General features: G+C 40.5%; 1 protein-coding gene across 1 annotated transcript in view; it reads left to right on the top strand.

Moving 5' to 3' along the window:
* Nucleotides 1-7,569: 7,569 nt before the first annotated feature.
* LOC145986393 (uncharacterized) overlaps nucleotides 7,570-13,458 on the top strand; it is a 130,906-nt gene continuing 125,017 nt past the window's right edge. The window contains exon 1 of the mRNA XM_083120354.1: nucleotides 7,570-7,588. The gene's annotated coding sequence lies outside the window, so the exon portion shown is untranslated. The remainder of the gene's footprint in view (nucleotides 7,589-13,458) is intronic.

Consider the following 13,458-nt stretch of genomic DNA (forward strand, 5'->3'; position numbering starts at 1 on the left):
GTTTGTTTGTCTAGACGGCGATTTGAAAATATCGGCAGAATGTGAGACACATGAAATCTAGGGAATATCGATTTTTCGTTCACCTTCTTCAAACACACTGGTTGATTCAGACGTATTTAAATGGGGGATGTGAGTTCAGTGCGTTAGAAATACCCCCCGAAAGAGTTTACAAGAACTAAAATTAATAACTTTTTTTGATTAATAAAACTAAAATGGACGTTTCTGCACAAACAATTAGCAAAAAATTGGTATAGGGCTATCGTTTTGTTGTGTAAGTTTATTCCGATAGGATTTCTTGGGATGAAACAGTTTTGTATTGAAAGTGGGTACAAATACTACGCGCGTAACAACAAAAAGAGTATTATTACCACTTCTACTACTACTACTACTAATAATAATAATAGCAATGACAATAATCAGATACTTACTATTTCATCACCTAAAAACAGTGGCGGCGATTGGATTCCAATCTGGGGGGGAAAGGTGCCAAAACTGGGTGGGGGCAAGGACAGTTTACTTTCCCTTTATACATAAGGTTTAGCATAGTACGGGGGCAAAATTAGCAAAAAGTTGGGGCAACTGCCCCCCTCTCCTTCTAATCGCCGCCACTGCCTGTAAATAAGAATATTTTGGTTATCTTAAAATTTTGCACTTTCCATTTTAATTTTCTTGATTTCCTCCTTAGTAAAAATGCTTTTTAAAAATATATCTCTTCATGATCTTAACTAGAAATAAGCTAGGCATCTATTCATTTTTTGATTTAATAGCAATAATAATAATAATTAATAATAACACCGTTGAAATAATAAAAGCTTTCCCAGCGCACAAACAGTTGCTTGATACTAGATTTTATTGCTATGATATATTTGGACGTCAAATGTTATTCTAATTGGGATGTAAACATGGACGCCCGGAAAGGGGGAGCAAGGAGGGCCACGGCTCCCCTGAAAAGTGAATGTTCACCTTAAAAGTATATAGTTCAGACATAATATCACTTCAGTCACACTAATTTATATTAATCATTATAAATGCGTTGAAGGAACATGATTGTTTCAGAATGAAGCAGTGTCCTTTTTAGAGGGAATCACTCTTATGGGGGAAAATATGCCTCCTTTGCCTCCCTGGAAAAAACCCTGCGGACGTCCATAGATGTAAAGGGTGACGTTTTTGGGAATTAAACTTGGGAGCTGCATTCCTGCAGGATAACGAGGCTCTGGCCAGGATAATGATTTGCGGTTCCGCGTGTTGACCTGTGTCTTTGTTCTTACGTGTGCTGTGAGTGTTCTGTAGCAGAGCCGTCCAAACTACAGTCCTCCGCACTGCTCGAACTGGAAATGCCTTGCTGATGGGGGAATGGGGGAGGGAGATTGACCGAGTTTGGGGATGGGTGGGGGAATTCTTGTAGGGATCAGCATGTAGATAATGAAGCAAGTGGGGGGGAGGATTCTTACGCAAGGAAAACTACCCTAACTGGGGGATGCTTTCATAACTGAGGGCAGTGGCGGAAATTAGGGGGGCGAGGGGGCAGTTGCCCCCCCACTTTTACCCCCGCACCATGCAAACCTTATGTACTAAGGAAAATTAAACTGTCCTTGCCCCCTAGTTTTTGGAACTCAATCACAGCCAATGACTGGAGGAATAGCATCCTTTGCAGGTTAACCCCACTTCGATTGATCGATTTGTTGTTTGAAGTCCACTTTATGTACAGTGAGGCTAATCGGGACTGGACCTACAATTTAAAGTGGGATCCGAACCACTATGTGCCTCCACCGGGAATCGAACCCGGGACCCCTTGATTACAATGCGACGACGCTACCACTGCGCCATCGGGGAGGCCTACCACACTTTGAGCAGTGCGCCTGTCGCAGTAAAAACATCAACATTATTATATTCAGTGTAAATATGTGATAATAATTGCAGCATTGTACGTATTTAGTGAACATATAGTGTAAAATGGCCCACGCCCAATTTTTCAAGTACTCACTGACCCTGCCGTGCTTCATCGGCTTTCAAGATTGCTGTGAGGATTTTGTTTTTAAGTTCTGATAGGCTCTTGTTGCTTTTATTATTGGTAAGAAGTTCATTTAGGCGCGATTAGCTTCAATTGAGACAATTTGTATTTTAATTTGTGGAATCTGTACTAAATTTCGTCATCATTCTTGTCCAGAGACCTGCACAAGACCCGGAGAAAACCCGTCTGCGAGGAGGCGCGCCTACAATAATATGCAACACGCACATCAAGCCCAGGTGTTCGACATCGCGCAATCGAGCTTCACGTCACAGCTGTGCACAGGCATCGATGCCTGCCAGGCTTTTCTATTACCCGGGTCTTAAGAAGGCCCGTGAGACTCGGTGTAGTTCTTGCAGGTAGACGGCGAGCACTACTGTCAGTGTTGCCAACGGCCATTATATTTCACTACGCATGGAAATATTTGAATTTCTGCTAGGCGCAGGTGCCTTGAGGTTGTAGAATCATTGGCGTAGCAAGGGGTGAGCGAAGTGGGCGACCACCCTGGGCCTCGCGCATGTAGGGGCCTCGCGTCCTATGAGGTTGATACGAAAAACGTAATAAATGGAAGTGAGAAAGATAGAAAAGGCTAATTTTTGTGGGCAATAAAATTAAGACATTTTTAATTGGCTTTATATTCTAGTTTAACGTTATAATTTGAATGAATACGTCAAATCAGAGGCGGGCGGGAGCTCTAAGCCTAAGGGGCCACGAAAAAGTCAAAATAATTCTCATTTCTCATGTGAAACATCAACGCAAAAATTGCTTGGACAATTTTATCCATTTTTCTTCTGTGTCGTGACCTTGCATAGCCTACCCGATTTTAATATGTTAATGGTAAAGTACCTCAAACTGCCACGGAGCAAAGTATGGGGCATTTAAATGCTTCTGGTATTTTAAACTCAAGAAAGGTATGGATAATATTAGCAGTTCTTCCTTCGTTAGTACAACTTCAGACGCAGCTATTGCCCTCTGTAACGGGCACGAAGATGATTTATCTTCCGAATTTCCTGATCAAGTTCTATGTTTCAGGAATGTGCTTAAATCTGAAATCAAGTGCTTTAGGAAAGTTTCTTCTCCTTGATAGCTCTACACTAACTTCCAGTGTTCTCTGTATCCTGTACCGCCTTCTGTTTGGGGGAAGGGATAAGTAAGTATTTGTATTTTCTTCTTTTGAATACATAAATGTCAAAGAAATATATATGTTGTAATATGTGAAAATTCAGAGTTAGAGCATCGATTTGTATAGTTATTAATGTAAGTGCAGCCACAACCAGCCATTCTAAGTAATTACGTAAATTTCCTGGAAGAAGCTGACTGTACTTGAGGGACCCAAGTTTATTTGTTGCGGACGCGTACTTTACGATTTTGTTACGCCACTGCGTCAAATATTTAATATTACAAGAACATTAAGACGTAACAACAAAATGAGATTCACAGTTATTATTATCATCTAAGTCCTAAAATTCAAAGTTAACTGGTACAATTTATGTGCAACAAAGTCAAAATTGCTAATTAAAAAAAGTCAAAATTGCTAATTTTAAAAAAAGTCAAATTAGCTGTATCAGTTGATTACACCAAACATTTCACATTTATTATGCAAATGACTATCGTTTTAAGATTTGCTGATGTTGAACCGATTGTGTAGAAGAGCTTGTAGGTAGATACATTGGGCCCCTAGACAGGATTGTGATTTAGCGCACTCCCTTCCCCCCGCTCTATCAAGCACTGACATTTTATGTGCGTCCTTCCATATTTTCTACTTAAGCCATGGTTTGTGACATTTACATCCTACAAACTTCGAAATGAGGAAACAAAGAACGACTCATTAAATAATATATAGGTTATATTTCAAGATTCTTACTTTGTATTTCTGATTTTTTTAAAAAAAAAGTTTAGCACACTTAAGGATATTTCAGTTATCTTACTGCCTAAAGAACATCTTAAAAAACGTGCTATTACTACTACTTTGGTTAATGAAAATTCCAGCAGCGTGTTACTGTAGCTCTGCCAAGTGTAAATTTCTCTGTCGCGTATTATTAAATATAATTTTCGTCAGAAATTAATTATTATTGTAGGCTATTATATAAATATGATAATTTGCTGACGTTTCCTTGATGACTGTGTATCGATTTACATTGATATTTCAAACTTAAAGAACGATGGGGCCTTGCATTCAAATCTCGCCCAGGACCTCGCGATATGTTGCTAAGCCACTGCACCTAAGATTTTGTAACTTCTCAAATTAGTGTCATTATTATGTCAAACCAACTACCACATATTTTCTAAATTTGTTTCGATGGTCTTGAAATAGGTTTGTGTGTCTTGTTCATTTTATGTCACCTTTCTGGTCTTGAAATCGTAAATCTTCTGTCGGTTTCATTTTTACGTTGTTTGTTTGTTGAAATGTGTAAATAACATTGCCTGTTATTTGCACCCGTGTGAAAATACAAGCTAACAATTATATTTTGTATCGTATTACTATCAATGCGGTCTGAGAACAAGATAACTAGCAACAACACTAGCGAACGACGATTTGTTGAAAGAGATGACAATATTCAAAAACCTTTTATAATGCAAATTCTGATTTCATGTTCCATTTTATGGACCATCGTGCCTTAGTGTTCAGGGGGAGGGATCTTGAGCAACTAATTCGGATATTGAATTGGCAAAATTACACCAGAGAGAAAATCTGTTTGATTGATTGATTCATTTATTTGGTCAATTTATGCACAATAAGGCTAATCGGGACTGGACCTATAGTTTAAAGTGGGATCCGAACCATCATGTGCTTCCACCGGGTATCGAACCTGGTACCCTTTGATTACAAGGCGACGACACTACCACTGCGCCATAGAGGAGCAGCCCCAAAAAAGTATAATGTAGAACAACCACCAGTCACCCAAAGTTCCAAAGTATTTACGATGACACTTTTTGCGAAACTTGGTTCGTACTCCTGTACAGGTGTCAGCAGTGGCAGCAATTAGGGGCGGGGCCGAGAGAGTGAAGTTGACCCCCCCTACTTTCTGCTACTTTTGCACCACGCTAACCTCATGTACCAAGGGAAATTAAATTATCCTTCCCCCCCCCCCCGTACATTTGCACTTTGGCCCTCTAGTTTTGGAACCTAATCGCCGCCACTGGGTGTGAGCGATACAAATGTTTTCTACCAAGGAATAAATGTCTGCAATTTCAAATTGATAAAAGTGATGAACATTTTAAGTGCTCCTAGAACAGTTTAGAATCTAAAAGTTGGCAACGGTGACTGCGTGACTCATGTATCTGGAGACGGTGCAAAACCGGAATGAGCGTACGCTGAAGATAAGCGAGCTTCGTCTTGCAAGGCCTTCCAGTTACCCGTGGGCTTTCGATGCTTGACGGGTCAAAACCCAGGTATATAGTTTTACTCGCCCGCCCGACCAGCCAGGCGGGCCTAGTAAGCGATTCTGGCCGTTGTGCAGCCCTCTGTTCTTGTCCTTGGTGCGAGCGGTGGGTGTTCCAAAGTGTTGGTGTTGACTGTCGACCATGGGCATCGCCAGAAATTTTCGTAGGGGGGTCCAGACCATTGATAAAACTTGAATGGTAGAAGTAATAATAACAGTTATTATTATTATTATCATCACTCTTATGATTATTACTATAAAATATAATTATGAACACATAAAAACAAATAAATTTGGAATACAATTTGCTTGTTGTCATTATTAACCATAACCCTACAGCTCTACAGCACCTTGGCTTACCTACCGACTGCTGGTCTCCCTCCCACACTGTTCCGCCGTCACCTGTTATAGCGTGGAGGTCTTAGACCAGTATTGGGGTGACGGGTGATCAGCCCGACGAACCCCCAGCCGTTGTTGTAGGTCTTCTTGACCGGGTTACGCTCACTCACTCGGAGCTCCCAAATTTCCTCACGATGGTGGGTTGCCACTGACCCTATACGCAGGCCGAATAAATTCCGACCAGAGCCGGATTCGAACCTACGCCGTCCCGCAGCGAACGATCTCAAGACGAGTGAACGCCTTAACCCGCTCGACTACGGAGGAGGACTGTTGTCATTATTATTGTTACTATATACTGAGGGGACTGACATACTTTTCTACTCGATGCACCAGGTGAGTGTATATTCAGCACAACTGTTTTTTTTAAATTTTTTTTACATTGTTACTGCACTGCACTAAAAAAGTGCTCCCCTGTGCATAGCACCACGCCATGAAGGCGTATAGAGGGTGTGGGGTCAACGCCCCACACTTTCTTGATCCGGTCGTGAATGGGGGTGATGTGATCAGCATCACGCCCCTGACCGCCTTTACCCCCCAGGGTTTCCCCCAGGTACCCATGTTATTCGACGCTGGGTGGGCGCCGGGGCCGCTTCCATCGTTAGAAAACTTCCCGGATTTGAACCGGCCGGGGATCGAACCCGGGACCTTTAGCATGGTAGTCAGACGCGTTACCGACTGAGCGCACTATAGTTATTTCATTTTGTTAACTTTTACACATCTCATTCAAGAATCAGCTTTAAAAGTTAGGATGAAATTTTAGTCACATGATTTATGTTGTGTGACCTCTCATATGTAACTCCAATTCATTGAATTTTTAAAACTGTGAAACAATTTATTCTTTGGCGTTAACCGTAGAATATGAAAATATAAACTGGATCTTGCAAATTACACTAAATTTTTTCGATCCAAAGCATTTTCCTTCGTTATTCTGTTCTAACACTGACTAATTGAACTTTATTTATGTTATTAACAATAAAAGCAAGAAGCATTCTCTCACTCTCTCTCTCTCTTTCTTTTTTGTAACTTGAAATGAAAGATGCAAATTTCCAGGGGTGTCGACGTACCGGTTCGATCCCCTCTCCCTTCCTCCCGACGCCCTTATTGTCGACGCAGCATTGTGAGAACAAGGGTACAAGCAGAAGCGTATATTCAAGGCTAGCTAGGCTGTCTGTGAAGCCTGAAGTCTAGAGAATAAAATTCAGGAGAAAAATCGATCAGAATAAATATTATTATTCATATCAGTGAGATTACCGATGCTGATTCTGGAGTTGGCAACCTGATTTCTTATGAGTTGGCAACCTGATTTCATATGAGTTGGCAACCTGATTTCATACGAGTTGGCAACCTGATTTCCTACGAGTTGTAACCTGATTTCCTATGAGTTGGCAACCTGATTTCTTAGGAGTTGGTAAATGTATTTCTATTCATAGCCTAGGACCACGTGACATAGCCCAGATCTTGGCCCCAGTATACGCCATTGGTAGCAAGCATGAGTATCAAACTCCGGTATAGAAAGCCAGCAACAGCAGTGATTCGATACGACCAATCATCATCCAATGAAAAGCCACTCAGCAGGTCTTGTCCCTGTAACGCTATTCCTCGCTCGCAAAGGAACATAAGTCAGATTGTGTGCAATTCGATATTCATTTGTTTCCCTTGTTCGAAGAAGTAATACGTCACAAATCGTGTGAATATGGAAAGGGAGGGCTCTCGCGTGGCTTGCGGAGTTCTCTCTCTCTCTTACTCTGGCAGCGATTGGGGTTACCTGTCGTAGCTCTACCTTGGACTGGTAGAATCGGTTAGCTGAAGTTATCGTCTGTGTACTGGTAGTATAATTATAATAGATTTAAGTTTAATCTAAGAATTATATTACTTCATTTAGTTAATTAGTTTCATTTGTGCACTATTTAGTTATTCGATGTTTAATGCTACCATTACGCAGATGGTCATTTCAGATTTGGCCGATATTTACTAGTCTTGTTCATTTTGTATCCAATTAGATTTACAATTTCCCCTTCAAAATTGCTGACTAATATATTATATACGGAAGAATAATACCGAATGTTGAACACAATCTAATTCCGGTACATCTATTTGGTCTTGTATGAAATGTGGTTGGTTATATTTGTAATTTGAATTAATGTAATTCGGACATACAGTGATGGACAAAAGTAATCATACAGTGGAGCTGAAAGGAAGAAAGGACGAATTGCAGCAGCTAGGAAAACAATAAGGAAGCCAAAACTGTTAATGCTTGACCATGTATGCACCAAATGATATATTGACAACATCAATAAATATCAGATGCTGCTTGTAGAAAAATAAAATACAATACATTCTCAATACCCGCTTCTTTGGCTGGACAAAAGTATTCATACACCAACATAAAAGTTCACTTTGAAGACAAGAAAGGAACAAATACTATGTCGTCAGAATTTAGTATGCATTCCTCTGTTATGGAGAACAGCTGTCAGTCTCTTTTGCATATAATGAACAAGAGGCGTGGTTATTTCAGATGTAATATTGTGCCACTCATGCAAAATGACCTCTTTCAGTCTATTCTTGCTTGTTATGTCATTTTTTCGGAGTCTGGTTTCCAAATGGCTCCAAAGATGTTCAATCGGGTTAAGGTCTGGGGACTGAGTGAAGTTTTGAGTGTGTGGGGAGTATTATATAACAACCAAAGGCGGGCAATCTCAGCTGTATGTTTAGGGTCGTTCCCAAGACCCAAATGATTGATACTCTGCTGCAAATTATTCTTCAGAATATCCAAATAGACAAATCTATCCATAGTTCCCTCAATAAAGACGAGTTCTCGAACACATGAGGCTGACATACAGCCCCAGACCATAACGCCACCATCTCCATGTTTAACTGTGGCCAAGAGATTTCGAGGCTCAAGCTCAGTATTGGGCTTTCTCCACACCAAAATTCTACCATCACTATGGATAATATTACATTTACTCTCGTCCGTAAACAACACTTTATCCCAGAAGTCCAAACTTTTACTCACATACTTCTTTGCAAATGTTAATCTGGCCTTCTTGTTCTTCTTACTGATGTATGGCTTCCTTCTAGGTACCCTAGCTCTGTACCCTGCTCGGTTGAAAAGCCTTCTAATACTTCTTGAGGACACTTGTTTTCCCAGGTGTTCGTGAACATGTGCCGGCACTGCTGACGATGTTAATTTTGGGTTTTTCTTTATCATTCTCAACAGTCCTTGTTTCTCTCTCGAAGTAAGTTTCTGAGGACGCCCAACCCTTTCCCTATTTATCAGCACTTTTGTGTCATTATATCGTTTGATGACACTTTGCACAGTCGCACGACTTCTCCCAACTATGTCTGCGATATCAGAATATGATTTCTTATTGTGGTATAATGATATCATAATTTTCCTCTCTTCGATCGTGGTGTCCTTCCCTTTGCGGCCCATTTGTCTTCCTGCAGCACGCCAACACCAAACCAAACCACTTCCTTACACAGGTGCAAGTGCAGTAAACAAATAACTGGCACTGAATGATGGAAACGGTTGTTTCACGAACTTTTTTTGGGGTTTATAACCTGGCGTATGAATACTTATGACCATCCAGAAAGCAGTATATCTAAGGATTACCCACATTTCTCATGACAATTTCAATTGTATGCGCACAATTGCTTTGCGTTTCTATTCTTGCCATTCCAATGGAGCATATGTGCTATAGACTTGACTTGCCTTTACGGTCTTTTTTGTACAATAACATGTTTCATTCAGACAATGCCTTTGTATGAATACTTATGTCCATGACTGTATGTATATTATACTAAATTTGTTATTGGAAGATTTCTATTGTTAACGTTACTACTGTTACATATGACCAATTTCTAGTAGTTATTTCATCAATAAATTGTTAAATTTACTTTTTAATTTTTGTACTTCCCACAAAGGTCTCTGATTCGGCTAAATATTTCAATAAGTAAAGGTAGTCAAATTGTCAGCCCGCAGTATATATAATTGTAGAGGACTAGTGGTACAATCCAAATCTAAATTATATGAGAAAATACTTGGGTGGTGACATCCCACAGAGCTGTTTTTTTTTTTAAGTACAAAGTTTCAATCTTGAAGAGAGTCACGAATCCATGAATCGCGATGTATGCGAATAACCTAAAATGCTGACGTACCCGAAATATTTAACTTCAAACACCTGAATTTATAATTGCCCTGTATTGTAATCAAAGGATCGCAGATTCGATCCCGAGTGGAGGTAATATGTACAGTGGTTCGGATCCCACTTTAAACTGTAGCTCTAGTTCCGTTTAGCATACCTGAGCGTAGAGCGCACTTAAGAAGAGATACTTCCTTTTCGGTAATTGCCCTATCATCAACGTGATATTTAATCACTGGCGGCGATTGGGTTCCAAAACTGGGGGGAAAGTACAGTTAACTTTCCCTTGGTAGATAAGGTTTAGCATAGTGCGGGAGCAAAATGGCAAAAAGTGGTGGAGCAACTGACACCCCTAATCACCGCCACTGTATTTAATTATATGTAGTGGCGTGCCCAAGCGGCTGGGTTACGTCACAATTATTCCCGCGAATATTCCTTCATTTTTGATCTGTACCTCTCCTATGGCGTAATGGTAGCTTAGTTACCTTGTAACCAAGGGTTCCCGGGTTCGATACCCGGTGGAGGCAGATTACACAGTGGTTCGAATTCAACTTTAAACTGTAGGTCCAGTCGCGATTAGCCAATATGTGCATAAAGTAGACTCAAAACAAATATCCAATCAATTCAACCTACCAGAGATGCGCCGTGTACAGTCACGGACACTTCTGAGTTGTATCGATACTATTTGCTTCAATGGGATTATTATAACCCCCAGAAGTGTCCATGACTGTACTATAGTAGGCCTACGTAGGTCTACGTACATTGTCTAGACATAAGGAAATTAGTTGAAGTCCACTTTATGCACAGAAAGGCTAATCAGAACTGGGAATACAGTTTAAAGTTGGATCCAAACCACTATGTGCTTCCTCCCAGAATCGAACCCAGAACCCTTTATTTACGACGTTACCACTACATCACCTGGGAGGCTCCATTGTCTTGATGACGTAATCAACGTGTAGATGACATTGGCTTATAGTGTACAGTCTACCCAAGCACTGAAAACTGTGGTAAAATATAATTTACACTATTTTCTCAATGAAAAGTGGCATGTTTCAATCATGCTGCTTCGCATCAGCTGAGAATATCCCCCTTTACAATATAAAATTATCACAATCTCTTTCAAGCATGTGTGCCTCCTCGATAGCGTAGTAGTAGCGTTGTCGCCTTGTAATGAAGGGGTCCTGAGTTCGATACCCAGTGGAGGCACATAATGGTTCGGATCCAATTTTAAACTGTAGGTCCGGTCCCAATTAGCTTTACCGTGCATAAAGTGGACTTAAAACACAAACTCAATCAATCAATCAATCTTTCAAGCATTTGGACAATATACACGTGGCAATCGTAGGGTATAGTAGATTTTCTTGTCAATCACGAGTATTGCACGAGCCAGGCAGGTATCCAGGAATTCCTTTCGGGGGGGCTGAACACCATTTTTAAAGGGTATAGATAGAACCTTTCAATTGTATGTTTTAGGTCAGTGGTGGCAATTTGGTTCCAAAACCGGGAGGGGGCGGGGGAGTACAAGGAAAGTTTACTTTCTCCCAGTAGACAAGGCTTAGCATTAACCATAATATGGAGGCAAAAAATGGGGAGCAATTATCCCCTAACTCATCGCCACTGTTTAAGGCTGTCATTTTAATCAGAACGTGAAATCGGAACATGTTTTTACCACTCGACTCCTCTGTTTCCATGAACTTTGTCTGCCGAAACAATCCAATCGACAATGCGAATTCAAACTGTGGGCTGCGAACTAGCCGCAGACAGTTCTCGAATATTTATCTCTGATTCATAGGCGCCGACTACATGGGGCTTGGGGGAAATCGAGCCCCCCAATGTTAACGATGTGGGAGCAGAGCCCCCCAATAATTTTGCTTAGGAGGATCTAATGTATTATCTTGCTTCTCTTGTAATGTTTACTCTGAATTGTGCCACATGAACTTAAGTTTAAATACACATTTGAAATGTTCTAGACCATCAACTTTGGGGGGCTGAGACCGCTAAACCATCAACTTTGGGGGGGCTATGAGCAAAGACAGCAAAACACATGACTTATTACTATATACTAAATATGTAATTATGAGTATTGTTAAATTTTTTACTAAAAAGAGTTTCAAAAGACGATGTGCATGAACTAGGGTAGTGGATGGGACGTTCGGGCTACAAATGGCTCTCACATGACATTCAGAACGAGATAATTGATATATTACGGAGATCTGTTTTGCGCTCCGTGGTAACAGATATTAAAAGTCGGGAATATTTTGCTATTATGGTTAACGAAACTTGTGACATATCCATCCGTGGACAATTAATATTCTGCATTCGAACTGTGAATTTAAAAAATGATATTTTTGAGGAATTCGTGGGCTTTTATGAGATTCCGAACACTGAGGCCAAAACTGCTCTGATTCGAGCCTGAACACCACTATAGTCTTGTCCTCCCATGTTTGCAGCTCTTATAAAAGCCGAAACCCACCAAATTGTAGATTGTTCATATTCAGGCCTAAGCACTCGCAAGTGTTCAAAATTGTCTGTGTCACAGTTTCCGCAGTCTTTGTCATATATCGGCACGAAACAAAGGAAGTCTTAGAATATAGCTGGATCGCGAAACAATTAATGCACAGTGAAAACCCTTCCGTTCCAAACACATCTAATGCTTCTTCTCCCAATATGATCAAATGCTTACTCATTTATCTCCAGTGACGTGCCCAAGGGAGGGTTGGTGGTGTCATAACCTCATTTAAAAAAAAAAAAAAGAACGTTAAAGACAGGAGAAGATGGCAAAATGAGGACTGACCACCGAAAATAGTACGCGGAACCCCTCTCCCTTCCGAAAATCATGGGCACGCCACTCTTTATCTCGGACACATTTTTTAAAATCAACTCACCAGAAGTTTTTATAATTTCGTATTGCAGACTGAAGTAAAGCGCATTGCACACGATCAAATAAATCATGAATAAGTCCTTGAATTGAACGCTTAAAAGGAAATGATGTCAGAGACAACGCCATTTTTCTCATTCGATCCAAGGTTCGGTCAAAAAATTTATATTTAGGAATGGACGCGTATTTATATCCTCATTATATTCTAGAACGTTGCGCAGATTAACGATTTATAAATATTGCCAGTAGTTCAACTCCTCTTATTCAAGAACATCCCCTCTCGCGCCTTCCAGAGATTAAACATTACAACGAATTGCCCTACGTGTGGCGATACCTTTGCTGTGCAGCTTCCAAATGCTGACAACTCTCTACATACATAGTACATACATAGTACTCAAGTTTGCTGCGACAACACTGAAAGCTCAAGAAAAGTTTACGTGCAATATTATAAAAAACAGGGCTATAGAACATTCTCCGTCATGCCTTGATAATTATTTCTCTCCTTAAAATATCGTCACATTATTCAACAAGACAAAAAACTAATTCCATGTAGTGTAAACGGGAAAAAAATCCCGGGGGATGGGCTCGAGCCACCTGATCTCCACCTTGGATACGTGCTCTTTACAATAACAGGGTTATAGAACATTC

Source organism: Lepisma saccharinum, chromosome 4 (genome assembly GCF_977018435.1).
Source record: "Lepisma saccharinum chromosome 4, izLepSacc3.1, whole genome shotgun sequence".
In the NCBI taxonomy this organism is placed as follows: Eukaryota; Metazoa; Arthropoda; class Insecta; order Zygentoma; family Lepismatidae; genus Lepisma; species Lepisma saccharinum.